General features: G+C 42.5%; 1 protein-coding gene and 1 long non-coding RNA gene across 3 annotated transcripts in view; one reads left to right on the top strand and one right to left on the bottom strand.

Annotated features, from left to right (window-relative positions):
• The window catches only part of LOC138799231 (uncharacterized), a 61336-nt gene extending 49515 nt beyond the window's left edge, over positions 1 to 11821 (top strand). Inside the window, exon 3 of the long non-coding RNA XR_011364230.1 lies at positions 11774 to 11821. This is a non-coding gene — a long non-coding RNA (uncharacterized lncRNA). The remainder of the gene's footprint in view (positions 1 to 11773) is intronic.
• Positions 1 to 14283, bottom strand: part of DNTT (DNA nucleotidylexotransferase) — a 335507-nt gene that overhangs the window by 276703 nt on the left and 44521 nt on the right. The window lies entirely within an intron of this gene.

The raw sequence follows: 14283 nt of genomic DNA, 5'->3' as shown, positions 1-14283 counted from the left end.
AAAATGCGCAATTTTGCACTTTGGGATTTTTTTTGCGCTGACGCCGTTTACCGTGTGAGATCAGGAATGTGATTTATTAATAGTTCGGGCGATTACGCATGCGGCGATAGCAAACATGTTTGTTTATTAATTTATTTATTTATTTTTATTTATAAAATGGGGAAAGGGGGGTGATTCAGACTTTTATTAGGGGAGGGGATTTTGTGTTATTAAAAATACATTTTTCTTTTACTTTACACATATACTAGAAGCCCCCCTGGGGGACTTCTAGTATATGCACTCTGATCTCTCATAGAGATCCATGCAGTATAGTTATGAATCCATGAGATCGGTGTTCTATTACTTTTGGCTGCTGCAGCCAAAAGCAATAGAATGCCGAGCCGGGATCAGCGCCATTACGGCGCAGACCCCGGCCCGGGATGTTTGCGGGGATCGCCCCCCCGCAATCGCGCCGCAGGGGGGCGATCCCCCCACTAGACCACCAGGGATGGATATGAGCAAGTATTTAGAAGCAGCTGTCAACTTTGACAGCTGCTTCTAAGTACTTAATTAGCGGGCACGGTGATCGGACCGTGCCCACTAATAGCCGCGATCCCAGGCTACGTGCGGCACCCGGGATTGCGGCAGTTCAGAGGGGGGTCGCCCCCATAGCAGCGGGAGGACGTTCAGTAACGTCCTGGTGCAGCTATGGGTTAATAACCTGGGAAAAGGGGGGTGATTCTGACTTTTATTAGGGGAGGGGGCTTTTTCTTAATAATACAACTTTTTTTTTAACTTTTACATTTATACTAGAAGCCCCCCTAGGGGTTAGGGTTATTCCCCCTGGGGTTAGGGTTATTCCCCCTAGGGGACTTCTAGTATAAGTGCACTTATCTCTCATAGAGATCTCTGCAGCATAGATATGCTGCAGAGATCCATGAGATAGGCACTCGTTTACTTCCAGCTGCTGCAGCCGGAAGTAAACGAGTGACAAGCCGAGATCAGCGCCATTACGGCGCTGACACCGGGCCGGCACAGACACGGGGATCACGTCCCGGGGGAGCGATCTCCCCACTAGACACCAGGGATGACGCTGCAAACGGTAATCGGATGCAGCTGTCAACTTTGACAGCTGCATTCGATTACTATATTAGCGGGCACAGCGATCGGACCGTGCCCGCTAATACCCGCGGTCCCGGGCTACAAGCGGCACCTGGGACCGCCGCGGTTCAGACTTGGGAGAAAATGCCTATCTTAGCCGACGGACTGGCCGCTAAGCCAATCAGTGACTAGAGCGGGATCCCTCCCCGGTCAGTGACTGGCTGAGTGCCAAGTCCATCAGCTGGGTTGTGACGTGTGCAGCACCCGAGATCCCAAAACAAGCGTGGGGCACGAGGAGACGTAAGTTCCTACTAGTTATCAAATTCCTCCCTGTCGGCTGCAGGATTTTAAAATGGCCGGTCTTCTCCTTTAAGCTATCTAGCCCCCTTCTATTAGAAAACTACAATTATACACCCCCATATCATATTTTAACATGTCAAAATAACTAGTTTAGAACCTGATGGCAGCATTGCATCTCAAAAGATTTGGGACATGGGCCGTGCCAACCATTGTGCAGCATCTCCTCTTCTTTTAACTGTGAAGGGCCAGCACAGCAGACAGTGATTGGGTTTGTTCGAGACACAAGATTGACAGCCCACTCAGCCAATCACAGGCCGGGGCAAAAGCCCTTCTCAGTTAGTAATTGGGCTGTCACTCTCTGCTCAGTCAAACACAAATCACTTAGATTAGACAGGGCCGCAGCCAGTGGCTGAGTGGGCTGTCACTCTTGTGTTTCGAACAAACCCAATCGCTGGCCGTGGTGCTGTCCCTCAGTCAGTGAGTGTGGCTGAAAACATGGAAGAGGACACTGGGGGAGCATGGACAGGTATGCATAGATTCACTTTGCCAAGGTTACAAGTTTTGCAGTAACCAAATTTTGAAACGATTCCTGACTAGACTGCACCAGAGAGGGATCTTTTCAGGGGCCTTGCCTGGTCAGGTGCCTGCTCCTGCAAAGAATTAATCCTTCTATAAGTGTCCTCAACAGATTATGGCCTGCTAAAACCCTAAAGAGGGGTAACTACCATTAAAGGGTTCCACTGCCTGTCTACATCTAGGGTGACTGAAGTTCTCTACAAGTATATTTTCTCAGGAAGTACTTCAGCTGACCAGAATCGTCCCTACTTGTTGGTTAAGTGCACTTAAAGCCGAAGTACCCTTTGATACTGCTCGATCGACTTGATTAATCTTAAAGGATTGGCCCCTTCTGATTGCACAAGCCAAGGGCCCATGTTCCTTGTTCTGCCATTTTATATCCAAAACTATTCTCAAGTTTCCCAAGTGACAATCATATTCAAGCACAAGCTGCCGTATTCAACCTTGCTCTTAACAAGTAACCTTGTACTGTCACTTTAAGAACTGTTAAGTAAAGCATTCAAGTGGATAAAGTGATATTGTCACCCCCTTGTTCTCAGGGCCGTATTAGTAGCTGCTGCTGCCCTAGGCACTAAACATGTAGGCGCCTCATCTTCACATACCAGTTAGTATCATAAAGAAATGGGAGCATGGTTTTGGCCACCTGCATTTCTCTACATGTAGAAATATTGTCTGAATCAGGTTTTTCATTGTTTTTAACTGCTAAAAACATCAACAAATTTCACCACAGGATTGGTAGATTGGTAGGTGATAGCTCCAGGCGTCATATTTAACATCGCCACACCAGACCTGACCAATGCCACCATACCCCAAACCCCCACCCCCTTTTGAAAAGACACCAGATTTACTGGCAAGTCTGAACAGGAGGTGGGAGACAAAAAAAATAAAAACCAAAAAAAAAGTTTTTTTATTACCCCTGCTCCTTGGTGCTGCCCCCCTGCAAGGTGCTGCCCTAGGCACCGGACCACAGGTGCCTAGTGGTAAATACGTCCCTGCTTACTCTATGTGCGGTTCTCCGCACCAGCCACAAGCTTAGATGGCGCACATTCAATATATACCTGTATAACACTTGTCTGTGTCTTCTTTCTGTTCTAAAATTGCTTTCTTTTAACGGTGAACATGGTCACTTAGGCGGGGGCTTCACAGCAGTTGGGTTTCATTTCCCAGATGGGCAGAGTGCCTAACTTTCGTAAAGCCCCACCTAGGTGACCCTGTCCACCGATGAAATGAAGAGATTTTAGAGACAAGTGTTATACAGGTATATATCGAATGTGCAGTATCTAAGCTTGTGGATAGTGCGGAGAACCGCACATAGAGTAGGGGGGGGGGGGGGTGACAGTATCACTTTAAGTTAATCTGGACTCAGTAGCTCATCTGCAACCTTTACAGGGGTTATCCAGCGCTACAAAAACATGGCCACTTTCCCCCCTCTCTTCTCTCCAGATTGGGTGAGGTTTCAAACTCAGTTCCATTGAAGTAAATGGAGCTTTATTGCAAACCACATCTGAACTACAGACAAGAGAGGGGGGGAAAGTGACCATGTTTTTGTAGCGCTGGATAACCCCTTTAAAAAGTCAGTGTTTGGGACCTAGAGAGGGCATATACCACCTAGGCCCTGTGACAAGTGCTTAGCGGTACTTCAATACCTGCCCTTGCAAGATCCACCTACAGTACCTAGCAAACCCTCGGTCACCGCACATTCTTGTCTGATAGGTTTCTAGTTGCTGATGCCAAATGTTTTCTGTTGGTGAAAAGGTCTTCACTGTAGTCAGGCCAGTTCCGCACCTAGACTCTTTTTCTGCAAAGCCTTGGTGTGCTGATGGATGCCATATGTGGTTTAGCATTGTCTCGCTGATGCAATGCCTTTCCTGAGACACCTGGTGGGAATATATGTTGTTCTAGAATCTCTATATACTATTTAGTGTTGATACTGTCTTTCTAGATGTCTAAGCTGCCAATGACATAGGCACTAATGCAACCCCATACCACCAGAGACTGAACTGTGAGCTGATAACACGCTGAATGTTCCCTCTCCTCCGTTAATTTCCAAAACAATTTACATTTTGATTTATCTGACAACAGACCAGGGGTTTCCTGTAGGTATAAGAGCACTACAAGTAATGAGTAAGGTGTAGTAGATGAGTATGTAGACTGGTGCTCACATGTAACTTTTATCTAAGTGTAAGGGTGATTTGGGAATACAGTTCAGCTCTCAGCAGAGAAGGATTGCCGGCTGGCAGGTCTGGTACATAGAGTGAGCAGACAACAGATGGTGATGTTATGGGGGCACCGAGTACAGATAAAATGTCCTTTCAAGTCACGTTTACCTAATATGCAGGAATGTCCTTATAGTCAGAGCGAGAACCAGATGCTGAACATGACATAGCTGTTACACTGCCAAATATAAAAAAAAAACTAAAACTAAAACAGGAGATATTTGCATAGCTGGATCCCTCCATGAAGCCAAAGAACAAGACAATAATCCTCGGTAAAGAACAGTGGGCAGAGAGAAGCAAACTGTTCCTCTGGCCGATGGTGCTAAAACTGTTCTTATAACAGAAACAATGCATTCTTTCATTCTATACGATGTGGCCTTGTGAACCTAGTAATTCATCTTGGGGTTTTTTTCTATCCTTATTCCAAAACCTTAAACTTACATGGGGACTCAGTTTTGCTAAACAAAGTGTATGATTTAATGGCATCATTTTGGCTTTTATTAGTATTTTTAAAAAATTATTATAGAAAAAAAAATTATTTTATTATTTATTATTATTTTTCTTTTTTTTTACAAAATCAGAGTAATGGTCGAACTCTGTAAATATCACATACTGGCATAAAGAGGATAGCGACGGCAGTGTTACACCTGAATTATCAGGTTTTAAGTAGATTTGGCTTCACTAAGTGATAGGGAACTCATTGTTAAATCAGCTTAATCCTGAGAATGCGAGTCCTGCCAGTACAAGTAGGAGCAAAACAATATCTACTTACATACTTGACAGCATAGTCCTTCAATGAACGGTCATATCTTTCTTCAACCACTAGATGTCAGCAGTGTGCAGCATTTGGTGGAGCAGTTCAGCAGGAGCATCTGAAGGCCTAATACTGTACTAAGCAATGTAAAATCATTACATACAACCAATAATAAATAAGCTATAAGCTACAACTATGCAACAGCGCAACTTCCATCATGAGATGCAGCTAAATCCAAGAACTTTATGGTTGTAGTATATCAAAAATCACAAGTAGCTTCACTATCATCACTTTACATATGACTGGCTGGCTGGAGTTTTACCATGACCTCTGGGTCAATGTGAAAGCCACTGTGTATTTAACCTGCTGGAGTTTTTTTATTAGTATTCAAGGAAGTTGTATAAATTGAAAAAAGGTAAAGGGGATCTCAGGTATAGACAATCCCCGATGGTTAGAAGGGCCCCTAAAAAGAAGCTGATAACAGAAAGTCATACCTTTTTTAAAAAAAAACTGATGCATGTGTGTCCGTTGTGATCCGTTTTTCAATTGACTTCCATTACAAAAAAAAAATAGATCAAAACACATCCGTTTTTTTACAGACACAAAAACGTAGCTGACCTTACTTTTGTGTACTTGTGTGTACTGTGTTTCGATCGTTTTTTTTTTTTATAATGGAAGGCAGTGGAAAAATAGATAAAAACAGATGCACACAAATGCATCCGTTTTTTCTATCCGTTTTTTTTTTTCAAAAATGGATGGAAAAAATGGATTGCAAAGACATACGGTGGACGCCAGCCTAATCCTGATCATGTCATTGACGGTTTGCTGTCTGTCGTTCCGTGTACTAGGAGTGGTGGCAGCCCAAATGAGCTAAAGATCGCCCAGGCTGCCCCTCCCACTGCTCCCCACTCACTGTCTGTGTGTGTAATAGAACAGGCAGCAAGCAGGGATTGAGAGGGAGGCAAGTGATGAGCTGACAGGTCGGCACTAGAGATGAGCGAACCTGGAGCATGCTCGAGTTGATCCGAACCCGAACCTTCGGCATTTGATTAGCGGTGGCTGCTGAAGTTGGATAAAGCCCTAAGGCTATGTGGAAATCATGGATATAGTCATTGGCTGTATCCATGTTTTCCAGACAACCTTAGAGCTTTATCCAAGTTCAGCAGCCCCAGCTAATCAAATGCCGAACGCTCGGGTTCGGATGGACTCATCTCTAGTCAGCACTCAATTCCCCCTTATTATTGTGCTGTGAGGGTATGTGCACACTGAGGAAAAGGCGAGGAATTCAGCTTGAAATTCAGCTTGAAATTCAGCTTGAAATTCAGCTTGAAATTCCACCCGTAAAAAATGTACAGAGCAAAGTCCCATTGTGCTCAATGGGTTTTCTGCTCTGTTGTTCACACTGCAGAATTTCCAAGCAGAATTTTCTGCTGTAGATCTGCTAGAGGAATCCTATAGTAGTCAATGGGGGGCTTAAATTCTGCTTGAATTCTGCCTGAAAACTTTCAGCTAAAATTCGAGAATTGCTCAGTGTGCACATAGCCTGATAGAGGAAAGTTTTCTGCTTGAAATTCCTCGCCTATTCAGCTCTGGCAGAATAGGAGCAGAATTTTAGTGGAATTTGAGCGGAATTCAAGAGGAATGTAAGCGGAATTCGAGCAGAATTTCAAGCAGAATTAAAGCCCTATTGACTCCTACAGGATTCCTCTAGTGGAATCCGCCCAAAGATTCTTCAGGCGGAAAGCGGATCCGCAGCGGAATTTTCAGTGCGGAAATTCTGCTGTGTGAACAAATAAGCGGAAAGCCCATTAAAGCCAATGTACATTCACAATGTTCATTCTTTACGGGCGGAATTCCGAATTCTGTTCACACTGAAATCCTCAGTGTGAACCCACCCTTATAGGGCAACTCCAGTGATTTTTTTTTTCTTTCAAATCAACTGGTACCAAAAAGTGCCAGAGATTAGTAATTTACTTCTGTTACAAAATCTTAAGTCTTCCAGTACTTATCAGCTGCTGTATGTCCTACATATCTATGTCTATGATGTAATATAGCTGATAAGTACTCCCCTCATGGATTTCTTTCTTCTTTTTTTTTTCTTAAATTCCACAATTTATTAGAAATTCACTGCTATAGATTTGGGTGGAGGAACAGTTCAGAATCTCCGCTACATGTGTCTATCCTCCACTAAGTGGAAGATACTTTGGCTCTAATCAGTCTCTGCAGGGGACACATTGCCGGTTTATTAGAAAGCACTGAGACAAGTAAAGAAGGAACGGCGGAGCTGTAATTTTTAATCGTATTTCATTTCTGACAGTCTGATATTTGCAGCCGGCAATGTAATTATACAACCTCCAAAACCTTCAATTACGTTGGAAAGCCGCACAATTAATGTGCAAAATCTAGAAAAGAAAAAAAAACCCTTCATCGTGTCATTTCAAAACTGCTGACTTGTCACAATGTACGCTAAACATTATATAAACCTAAATTACAGCTGTCAGACCTGGGGAAGGATCGGGCCTTCCATCCGCCATTGTGAGATTTACTTTAGCTGTCGATCGGAGTTTTTACATCTTTGTTAACAAACATAAAAAAGCCACCTGAGATTAATTAAAGTTTGTTTCCCATCTGTTGTTCTTTGGATATAATCATTGAAGCATTTGTAGTGTGGTATGAGAAGCCTTGAGCATCTCCTCCCTGGGGCAAGCAGCTGCTACTGTAAACTTACATGACATTAGTACTTACAATTTCCTTCCTATTATGTAAAAACATTGCTGAGATTTCAAGCGTCTGTGTTGCCATAAAATTACATCACAAAACTGAAATTCCCCGTTCATAGTTCAATTTTATTACAGACTGTAATGTTCTAAAGTTTCAGCGGCCAGCACATGGATGATATGGAAGTCTATAACAGGAAACCTTAAGCTGCAGAGAAGTTTATGATAAGAAATTATTTAGCTTTACTAGATGAGTGATCAAAACAATGAAAACTGCCAGTCAGTGTTTCCCAATGTAAAATAATGAACTTGGGGAGGAGGAATCCTCTATCCGAGTATCATATCAGCAGTTCTGTGTTAGCAAAGACTTCAGAAGAGAAGGATTTAGGGGGAGTGATTTATAACAGCCCTAAAATGAGTCACCAGTGCAGCCAGGCGGTGGGGAAAGCAAATGGTATCCTGGGCTGTAAATATAATGGTATGCTGGGCTGTAAATATAATGGTATGCTGGGCTGTATATATATATATATAATGGTATGCTGGGCTGTATATATAATCGTATGCTGGGCTGTATATATACGATATGCTGGGCTGTATATATATATATATATATATATATATATATATATATATATATAATGGTATGCTGGGCTGTATATATAATGGTATGCTGGGCTGTATATATATATATATATATATATATATATATATATATATATATATATACACTCACCGGCCACTTTATTAGGTACACCATGCTAGTAACGGGTGGTCTTCTGCTGCTGTAGCCCATCTGCCTCAAAGTTCAACGTACTGTGCGTTCAGAGATGCTCTTCTGCCTACCTTGGTTGTAACGGTTGGCTATTTCAGTCACTGTTGCCTTTCTATCAGCTCGAACCAGTCTGCCCATTCTCCTCTGACCTCTGGCATCAACAAGGCATTTCCGCCCACAGAACTGCCGCTCACTGGATGTTTTTTCTTTTTCGGACCATTCTCTGTAAACCCTAGAGATGGTTGTGTGTGAAAATCCCAGTAGATCAGCAGTTTCTGAAATACTCAGACCAGCCCTTCTGGCACCAACAACCATGCCACGTTCAAAGGCACTCAAATCCCCTTTCTTCCCCATACTGATGCTCGGTTTGAACTGCAGGAGATTGTCTTGACCATGTCTACATGCCTAAATGCACTGAGTTGCCGCCATGTGATTGGCTGATTAGAAATTAAGTGGTAACTTGCAGTGTATATATAATGGTATGCTGGGCTGTATATATATAACGGTATTCTGGGCTGTATAGCTAGAGGAATAACCAATAGGAAGAGGGAGATTGTGATTCCGCTGTATAGAGCTCTAGTGACATCACATCTGGAATACTGTGTCCAGTTCTGGAGACCTCATCTACAAAATGATATTGATAAAATAGAACGGGTCCAAAGGCGGGCTACAAAAATGGTGGAGGGTGTCAAGTATTGAACTTATCAGGAAAGACTTAAAGCGTAACTGTCATTTCAGGGTCATTTTTCTGAAAACATTAAATATCAGCAGTACAAGCGATTTTAAGAAACTCTGTAATAGGTTTTATGTACTAAAAGAGTTTCCTTCTGTAGTGAAAAAGCAATCTCCCAGCCTCCCCCCTCACATCAAATGAAGCAGGATTTCTGTCTCCATTATGTGGCTATGGAGAGGGGAGGGGCTGTTAGGAGTGACTGAGCACGGAGCAGTCCTGCACAGCACAACACCCTGCAATCTTCTCTCAGTAAGTTCATAGATAAGCACTGACCTTTCTGACACCTGAATTTAGCGTTTTAGGTGCCCAGAGAGTCTACAAACAGCTGACCTTCATGTCACCTCTTCCTGCTCCCTCATCTCCCCCAGCCCCTCCCCCCTTCATAGGCTTACAATGGAGAGAGCAGAGCCCGTCTTCACTGGCTTCTCTGTAATGAAGACGGATTTGCCTGATAATGCACAGATAAGAAGTCAGGGGGGGGGAGGCAGGGAGATTGCTTCTTGAGTACAGAAGGAGGCTTTTTTGGCTGATGAAACCTATTACAGAGTTTCTTAAAATCGCTTATACTACTGATTTCTGCAATAAAAAAAAAACATGATAGTTACGCTTTAAGGATTTGAATCTGTATAGTCTGGAGGAAATGAGGGACATAATGCAATCCTTTATATATGTTAAAGAACTAAATAAGGCTCAGGAGGGAAGTGTTTTTAATAGAAAAAACTAAACTGAAGAAGAAGAGGACACAGTGAGAGGTTAGTTGGGGGAAAGATGAGAAGCAACATGAGAAAATATTACTTTACTGGAGAAGTAGTAGATACTTAGAACAAAGTTCCAGCAAAGATGGTTGGTAAATCTACAGTAACTGAATGTAAACCTGCCTGGGATACACATATATCTATCCTAAGATAATAAGGATGGAAATACTAAAAGGGCAGACTAGATGGACCAAGTGGTATTTTTCTGACAGATGGGAATCCTGGATGCATCAAGCTTGAAATGTTGCCCCAAGCATCTCATCAGCTGCCCCAAAAGCTGAAATGGGATGCTGGACCTGTGGACCCATATTCCCCAACCTGTGGCTTTCAGTCTATTGCATAACTACAATTCCCATCATGAACAGCCTTTAACAATCAGGCATGATGGGAGCTGTGGTTATGGAGCAGCTGGAGGACCACGGGTTGGGGAGCAGTGCTATAGGCAATCCCACATAGTTGTCCTCCAGTCTTCCAATATTGTAAACTGGGAACTTCAAAAAAGTGACCCTTAGACCTGTCACGCAGACATACATTTTGACTGGTCGGGGTCTGGATGTTCCGATCCCCTCTGATTATTAGATAGAGCCAGGAGAAGTATGTGAGTGAGTGCTTCTTCCCCTGGCTCCATAGACTTACAATGGAGATCATCCCCTGCAGGGAGCACATCGAGATGGGGAAAGAAGCGCTCAGTTATGTGCTTCTCTTTCTGCTCTAATAACTGGCTGGGGACTGAACACCCAGCCCCCCAAATGATCAAAACATTTCACATGTCTTTAAGGAATATATGCAGTTCCTTAAATACATGGTGAATCAACACTTTCCTGCTTATAACTGCATTCTAGGATTTCTTTTTCCTCATTCTTACATGTCACACTGAACAAGACCACTGTGTCATGTGACTTAATACTTGCCTATACCTTCCATAAATGTAAATGGAAACAATTCTGCAATGCATATAGAGGTGCAGCTTCTGGGCTCCAATGTAAAATCTGTAGTAGGCTCCTCCATGTATAATACTGATGTCTTTATATGTGGCAGGTACAAAGAATCGGGGGTAACCGCTACCTCTGCACACCATAAAGCTAAATCCCCATGTACGAGTCTGAACACAGAAGTTGTGGAGTACTTTAAGTTTTATGTAAAAAAAAAAAAAAACAACACTTCATTTGCAGTTTGTGCGCGCAGTACAGTACTGTATATGTTTTGTTATCCATCTGCTATGTGTAACCTGCCTGTGGTGTAAAACAACATCAACATGTTCAAAATGTTCTTAGAGGACCTATATTTACTTGCCATCTGCTTGCTTACATTACTTCAAGGGACAATACGCTGGTAAATAATAGATACGGATAGTAGATAGATAGTAGATGGTAAAAGCCAATTGAAAGGGTTATAGAGTTTAGAAACCCGTCTGTTAGTCTTGAGGTCTTGCTCTGTTCTACACTGCAGACAATCTATAGGTTTGCATAGACACTGTGTAATGCTTCATTTCCCCTGTGGTGGCGCTGCAGTGAAAAAAAAAATTACTGCCAGGTTATGCCACAGATTACAGCTAATTCCTCCATTCTCCATTGTGTGAACTGGCAGGATCTCTGCAGCCGCTATTCAATGAATAGCGGCCGCAGAAAACTGACATGTCATTTTTTTGCGTGGCCGCTAGTGATGCCGGCCGGGTTTCTGGAAGAAAACAGCTATTTCTTTCTCATCCTAGGTGAGGTGTAGAATAGATTAAATCAGGATGGTAGTGTCCTATACTCTCTGCCAGCATATGTCATCTTTAAAGCTTCTTTAAAAGAAGGAACGTACAGTACTAAGATTTGTAGGCTGGTAATGTTGCCATATCCAACTAACAATTTTTATTATTTTTCAGAACATGTCAGACCATGAGCTGAATAAGTTCAATATACTTTACCAACCGTGAGTATCACAATATGATGCTATGTTGTATACTTAAGTGCTTATAGATAATCTGCTATCTTATCAGTCTGCTCTTCATTGAGGCTATACTAAGATGGAAGCAACAAATGATGGAAGCAGAGAGCCACACAAACAATCCATACTTTTGTATATGCAGTATATGGCACCCAATCGCCCCATGGAAATAGGGACATACTGACTGTGCCCTGCTACATGTACTGCTGCCGAGGCTCGGGACAGTCAGTGTCAGTGTGCGTCCACTGCCACCTGACATATTTTTAAGAAAAAAATTGTAGGTTCCTAGCTTGGGGCCCACCAGAGAATTCTCCGGTCTTCCGTTGGGCCAGTCCGACACTGTGGGCGGTTTTCAGGTGTATGTGCAAATGCACATACACCTAAATGAAGAACTGGTGCACTGAGAGATCTGGGCCAACTGTCCTGGATTCCCCCTATTAGCGAGCAATCAACAACGTAAGTCCCCCCAGAGAGGGCTCTGCCATAGGTTCACCACCATGGCTCTAGACTGTTGCCCCATTTTACCCTTTAATCTGTTTCCGGCTCAGTGTAGAAAATTACTTGTAAATCTTAAACACTATGGCATATGATTCATTACCACATCAAATGGGCCCAGTTGTCTTATACCTCTATACAAAGTAGATTTGCTAATACTAACTATGTAAAGGAACATCAATGGCAAAAAGGACAATAACTAAATCACTATAAATACTCTGAAGCATTTACATTTTTTTCCCTACTGTGTGGATCTAAAAATCTATATTTAAGAGTGCGCTGACATTTTACCCATCGCCCGTAGTGAACATCCCACTGACGCAGAACATTCATAGTCGCTCTTTTTTTCCTGTACCTGATTTGTAAAACTTTAGTAATAATATCAAAAAAGCATCAAAAATATGTCACAAGTACAAGTCCTAAAGAAGAATGACTCATCAAAACAATGTCTGCGGAGAGCCCACCGGAACAAAACCAGAGAGAGAACAATGGCTGAAAAACACGTACATATTACAAAGAACGTGATACAATGCAGTGACATAAAGGTTCACGTATCAAGCAGCGACTTCCACCTCGGGTCGGCTTCAAGGCGCTAGGACACTTTTGACTTCAATAAATTGATTTCTTTTCTTTTTTTTACATTAATCTGATCCTTCTTGTCTGAAAAGAAACTGTTTTGCTTGTTTAATGGTAAAAGTATTTGCAGGTGAAAAAGTATAAAATATATATGCCAATAAAAAAAAAATAGAAAGGGGACAAACATCATTTTAACGGGGAACTATCAGCAGGTTAGACGAATCTAACCTGCTGATATGTCCCTATTGCATAGAAGATGCTCCATTCATTATCATTAGAAGGGGCCAGCCGGGGGTGGATCGGCGCTATGGCAGGTGGTCAGTGTTCCTAACGCCCCCTCCCTCCAGTGCTCCTATCTCACCAGACCATGGAACACATGACTAACTGCATGAGAATGGCGCAGAGGAGGAAGGTAATAGAAATATCTTCCTCCTCTGCATCTCCTGTGCAATAGGGACATATCATCAGGTTAGATAACTCCCTTTTAAAAATCAAATATAAAAAAATATATAGTACAGGCGATTTTCAGAAACTTTGTAATTGGGTTTATTAGCCAAAAAATGCATTTTTATCATGAAAAAGCAGTTTGAAGCTCCCCCCCCCCCCGTCTTCATGGTTCTCTTATGGAGAGGGGAGGGGTGGAGGGAGATGAGGCACCAAAACAGGACAACAAAGAGTTAATTTACAGCTACATCACCGGGCTATCTCCTCTGAGTCAGCACTGACCTCTCTGACCTCTGAATACCAGCTTTCACACAGCTCCCACTGTGTAATCCTTTGTTCTCTGCTCTCTGCTGGCGACTAATCTCCTTCCTCCCCCCTCCCCTCTCCATAGAAAAGACAGGGCTCGACTGATGTAAAAGAGTCCAGCTGTCCTGATAATGAGCAATGGATGAGAGGGGGGGCTGGGGAAAGTCTTTTGAATGCAGATAATGGCATATTTGCCTAATAAACCCAATTACAACGTTTCTTAACCCTTTAAGGACCGGGGCAATTTTTATTTTTGCGATTTTGTTTTTTCCTCCTTGTGCATCAAAGGCCATAGCACTTGCATTTTTCCACCTAGAAACCAACATGAGCCCTTATTTTTTGCGCCACTAATTGTACTTTGCAATGACAGGCTGAATTTTTGCATAAAGTACACTGCAAAAGCAGGAAAAAATTCAATGTGTGGTGAAATAAAAAAAAACCCACATTTTGTGTTTTTAGTGGATGTGTGTTTTTACACCGTTCGTCCTGGGGTAAAACTGACTTGTTATATATGTTCCACAAGTCGTTATGATTAAAACGATATATAACATGTATAACTTATATTGTATCGGATGGCCTGTAAAAAATTAAAACCATTGTTTACAAATATACGTTCCTTAAAATCGC

The sequence above is a fragment of the Dendropsophus ebraccatus genome, chromosome 8 (genome assembly GCF_027789765.1).
Source record: "Dendropsophus ebraccatus isolate aDenEbr1 chromosome 8, aDenEbr1.pat, whole genome shotgun sequence".
NCBI lineage: Eukaryota > Metazoa > Chordata > Amphibia > Anura > Hylidae > Dendropsophus > Dendropsophus ebraccatus.
Note: the sequence above shows the minus strand (reverse complement) of the source record. Positions and strands in the feature narration are given on the sequence as shown.